We start from the raw sequence: 6000 nt of genomic DNA on the forward strand, positions 1-6000 counted from the left end.
CAAAACTACTGTTTTAAGTTCTTGAAGTGTGATAACCCTGTGAAGAAATGATACTGGGCGCTGGAGGGAGAGATTGTGTCCTTAGGAAAATTCTCTTTTGAGGATGTGACTTACAACGAACAAAAAGGGTAAAAAAACAAAACAAAACAAAACAAAACAAAACAAAAAAACCAGAGGTCCAAGACTTCCCAGAATGAGAGCTTAACCTCAGGAGGCAGAGGGGAGGCTGTGAGAGAAAGAGGTCATTTAACTGGCGTCTTGAAGAATGGACAGATTTTCAGAAGCTTAGGGATAGGGAAAAGCTACTCCAGGCAAAACACTAAATGAAAACAAAGCTGAGGAGAGGAGACAAGGGCCTGGCTAAAGACTCACGCACGTGGGTGGGGGCGTGTCTTCAATTTTAGGAGGCATTTGAAGCAGATGGATTCCAGGGTTGGGAACAGAATTCAAGAAAATCGTAGGCTCTTCCCTGTTCTGCTGGTGCTATTCTACCCCCATCCCAGGCTCTTCCCTGTTCTGCCCTGGCTATTCCCACCACCCCCAGGTTCTTCCCTGTTCTGTTGTGGCTATCCATTCCCCAACTCTCCCTGCAGGGGTATTACTTTCCCTTTTACCTCTTTCCTCTCTCTCTCTCTCTCTCTCTCTCTCTCTCTCTCTCTCTCTCTCTCCTCTCTCTCTCTCTCTGTACAGATGGAGGAACAGAGATGCAGAGGGGAAGGGGCATGCTTCTTATTAGACTAGATGGAAAGACTAGTACCTAAACCCAGGCCCAACTGAACCCTAAGGACAAACTTCTTCCAGTGTGTCCTAAGGCCTTGAATGAAATGCTAGTAAAATGGGGGTGAGGAACCCCAGAGGGGCACTGACACTCCCCTCCTCAGCTCAGGAAACTGGAGGCAGTCTGCAGGCTGGACTGGATGGAGTGTGATTTATCAGTTTTTACCTCACAGAAGCAATGTGCTAATTTATATCTGATGAAAACGTGACTTAATTTTTTTTTTTTACATGTTGCTAGGCAAAAGAGCACATTGAGTAACTGAGGGAAAACATGCCTTGATGAAATTTTAAGAGTTGATGGAGTCAGTGGCTGTGTCATGCATGTTGACAGAGCAACTTGACTCATGGTAACCACTGGAAGTCGATGTTAAGGGCAAGCTGTAGTTTCCTTAAGGTTACAGAGCTAATGAGGGCCAGGTAATCTTAGAATCTAGGTTTGTTTCTATAACATGCAATGTTTTGTATCCTATGATTCTCTGTGGTGGGTGGCAATTCCAAGAGAATTTTGACTTTAAAAGTGGATTCAGGGTGCCGGAAGCTGGAGGTGGAGCCCCCTCAGCTTGGAAATATGGTGTGCACTTGGCATGCACCCTAGGCTAGACCCTCAGCTCTTTAAAGAGCAAGCGAGTGAAGAAGGAATGAGTAAATACACACACAAGCACATATGCAGTCTTTCTAGTCACTGTCTCTGTACCCATCTACTGTGGGTGGCTTCCAGGCATCTCTCTTGTTTTCTTTCACTAAGGACTTCTGGCATCATCCCCTCAGATCACGCCACTGTGCACAAATCATTTTCCCAGACGGTGTCACCAGGATGAAGTGAGCAATCCATCAATATCCACAGTTAGATGAACAATGAAAGCCTCTTTCCAATTTCAACTTGCTGTGACTTGGGGTGGGAGCGGGGTCAAAGAGACCGTGTTGTTGAAACACTTTGAATACTAACCTATCATTAGTGAGAGGCTCTGCAGTTTGGAAAATTTGTTGGTCCTGGTCTTTCTCACCCCCTCTTTCCTTCTCTCCTTTCTTCCATTTTCTGAAAAAGCATAGGGGAAATGTCACACTGGTTAAAAATGCAATAAGCTTGTTGCTTTTGTGTTGTCACAATTATCGTGTCTACTTCTATTTTCCTCCAGTTGGCTGCTGTCCCTAGAGTCTAGCTTTAACCACCCTTCTTAATTCAGCCAGGCTTTTGTTTATTGAGTGACTACTATGTACAAAGCATTGCCCTAAGCATTCTACCACATTAACTGGAGCAGTAATGATGCAGTGTGGGAGCTGGTGCCTCCCTGCTGTGGTTTCACATGCATGTCCACATGACACCCATACAGTCTCCATGGAACGCTAGGGAAACAGCCGAAGCAAGGCAACTACTTTAAGGTATAGTAGCTACTTGCAAATTTAAGAGCAAGAATCACTATTGGCACAAATAGGAAAATAGGAAGATCTAGGGGTTGGGCTCAGTGGTTGAGTGCTTGCTTTGCTTATATCAGAACCTGATAGCAAGCCCCAAGCAAACCAAAGAATAGAATAGTGGATTTGTTATACACACCTATAATCCCATGTTTATCATGAGCTAATTAAAGAATATTTCATACAGCTTTGATAGATCCATGGGTAAACTCTACACTGGGTATGTAACATGATAACATACTTATCCGTGCTTCATGCATGGACACCTGTAGACACAATGCCTCTTTAGGCTAATCAGGAAAGAAAACAGAAAAGATGAAGAACTGAACTGATTCTTGATAAATCTTTTATCATTTTTTTGGTGGGAGTGGGGTGGGGTGGGGACTAGGATTTAAACCCAGGACCTCATGCATGGTGGGTAAATGCTCTACCATTGGGCACATCACTATCCTCTCCAAGATCCACCCCCAACTTTTTTTTTTTATTTTATTAGTTCAAATTAGGAACAAGCTTGCTTTAGATGTCAATCCCTTCTCCCTCTCCCTCCCTTCCCCCCCATCATCCCACCTGCCCCTAGCCATCCCCCCTCTACTCCCCAGGCAGGGTAAGGCCCTCAAAAGGGGCTCCCCAAAGTCTACCACATCATCCTGGGCCAGGCCTAGGCCCTACCCTATGTGTCCAGGTCAAGAGAGCATCCCTTCACAAGGGATGGGCTCTCAAAGTCCCTTCTGTTTTTTTTTTTAAGACCTTACATATTTAATACAGTGCATTACCTCTGTACAAATGTGCACCCCCAACTTTTAGTGACAAGAGGAAAGTTTAAATGGCAATCCATCCTCAAAGTGTGAAAGAGCATAATTCTAAATCCATACTGAGACTCAGAAGGTTCAGCGAAGTATTTACTAAACAACGGACTGTTGAGCTTCTGAAAACTCCCTGCCAGAAAGGAACAGATTGAGGACAGGCTAAGTTTAGTTATGGGTTGCAGTGACTCCGATGTATGGATGCACGGAGTTCTAGATCGCAGGTCCTTGTGCTTTTTATAGGAACATGCTACTTTTCAAAAATGTTGCACACACTGCTCTAGAATGAATGCCATTCATCCATCCAGGTTTCCTGTGAGGACTCAGGAGAAGATAAAGCTGGCCCTGGAGCCTTTTATCATTGTTTATTTATTTTGCTTTTGCATTCCAAATGATGTTTCCCCTCCCTCTTCTCTTCCCAGGCGCGCCCGCACCCCATCCACTCCTCCTCTACTGTGTCTCTTCAGATATAGGCAGTTTTCCCAAGCATATCAGCTAGCCATGGTATATCAGGTTGCAGTGAGATTAGGCACCTCCTCTTTTATTAAGGCTGGATGAGGCAATCCAGTAGGAGGAAGCCAGGGCTGGCCTGATGCTAAGAAGGAGTCGAAGCATGCCTAAAACCCAGGATTTTCTCATCATGAGAACCACAGGAGTTTGGCTGCTCCCTGGCCTTATTTGGGTAACAACAAACCCCAGCAGACCGGCTTCCCTAGCTGGACACTCCATGGTGCTTGTAGCAACTGAGAGGCTCATGCGTCTCCAATGTTAAGAGGACTGATGGCTGTTTATCTGATGGCTGAATCATCCTGGATTGGACTTTCTTTTCTATATGACCTTGTAATGTTCCTTCCCCTGGCCCCTGTTGCTCCTGAATATGCAAATTAAGCATCCTTGAAATCTTTGCCCCATCAATAAGTTACCACCACATGGATCCAAACAGCTATTTTTCCTGGGGTATAATTATCTCCTATGCCCTCCTAATAAATGAGCTACCCTCTGACACCTGAATGTTCTTTCCTGTTGAACTCACTTCCACTCAGGATCTTCCTTCAGGCCTAGATGTGCTCTTCCACCCAAATGGGCTAGTGTGCAATAGTCCAGCTACACTGGGGTAAAGTGGGACCTCAGCCAGGCAGAGGAATAGGTCCCCAAAGCACTCTCGCACTGTTAAGGGTCTCACACGAAGACCAAGTTACACAACTGTAACGTATATGCAGAGGCTCTACGTCAGTCCTCTGTAGGCTCCCTGGTTGTCGGATTAGTCCCTGCAAACCCCTATGAGCCCAAGTTAGCTGATTCTGTGGGTTTTCTTATGGGTTTCTGCCCTTGACACCACTGCTAGGACCCACAACAAATAGTAGGTGGGTCTCAGGGAAGCCTGTGGAAATGGGGAGGAAGAATTGCAGGCCCTGTAGCTGTTAATAATAATGACTTTAGATCTTTTAGATCAGGCTCTGTATTAGTTTCTAAACTGCTGCCACAAGGAACACCAAATACCTAGTAGCTCTTAACAACAGAAGTGGGCATGGATGAGCAATAGAAAAATACACTGACACATACATACGAAAATGCCATAGTGAAATCTTGTATAAAAACATGAAAATTAATAAAGCAAAACCAAAGCATTAGAAATTTATTATTTCACAGTTTTCAAGTCCAGAAGTTCAAAATTAAGGTATCTGCTGGGCTACCCTCATTCCAGAGAACCAGGGTTGAGCCTTGCCTATGTGTTGTGGCCTTAATATCCCTTGACTTGTGGCCATACCACCTAGGTTTCTGCATCTTTTCCTTCCTTTCCTTTCAGTCACTGACATCCCTTTTCCTCTTTATTATAAGGACATTTGTTATCACATTTAGGACACACTGAGATACTCCAGGATGAGCCTTGAGTATTGGGTGCCTTTTCTTAATTTTGTAGGCAAAGATTCTTTGTCCAATATGGCCACACTCACAGGATCCAGACAAGAAAATAAGGAACTTCTCCAAATGAATTCATTTTCTTACAGTGAGAAAAGTCCTCTTTTGTACTCTACTTGAGACTGTTGTCTGGCAGTTCCATAAAGCCTCATTTCTTGAACCACTAAATTGAACCCATGATTCATTAACGTTGTTGCCAATGACAGCTTTAGATCCCAGATGATCCTGGGATGTGTAGAATCTGGGGATGCTTCTGCTTGGCTTGGATTCTCTAGGGCTGGCTGCACCAACCAGCACTGGAAGGAGCAGGTGGGGAGGTTAAGCATGCAAGGAGGGTACTGTACCATTTCACTACCTATTAGGGAATTTAATGTAAACCAACAATATTTACTGGCATGTTTTCATGCATCAGGAATTGTGCTAGGTGGGAGAACAGTTAACAATAACAAAAAACTGAATTACAACCCCTCTCATGCATTTCCTGAATTCTGTCTTATTTTGTAACATACAAATGGTTTGCAATGTGCCTCCTTAATGAGGATTTTCTCAGCAAAGACAAGTGACTATAAAGATCCACATTTTACATTTTAACTTCATATTTCCTTGAGTGCTGGAGATAGGGTGTCCCACTGAAGAGCTTAAACCCATGTTATGTTTTATAAACTGCTTCAAGAGGATTAGTCTATAGTTAGAGGAAGGTCATTTCAGAGAAGATACTCATCTACATTTTTCATGGCCATGTGGGCATTTTCAATGTTTTACAGAGGGGACTATACATGTCAAAGCACACACACACACACACACACACACACACACACACACACACACACACACACACACTCTGCTTCCATTTTAAGCAGGTGACGTAAGAGACGAAAAATCCATGATTAAGAAAAATGAAATTGTATAAATTATAGCAGAAATGCCTGTCATCGTCCGTATTAGCTGCTAAAATGCCTCCAGGGGGTTAGATTAGAAAAAGAAAATTACTTATCTGTAATTCTTATTCTCTTTAGGTAGCAATTATAATAGATATACACTCTTGGGTACAAGTCATTGGTGTGAGAAAGAGAAGTAGACTCGAAGT

The sequence above is a fragment of the Cricetulus griseus genome, chromosome 3 (assembly GCF_003668045.3).
Source record: "Cricetulus griseus strain 17A/GY chromosome 3, alternate assembly CriGri-PICRH-1.0, whole genome shotgun sequence".
Lineage (NCBI taxonomy): Eukaryota > Metazoa > Chordata > Mammalia > Rodentia > Cricetidae > Cricetulus > Cricetulus griseus.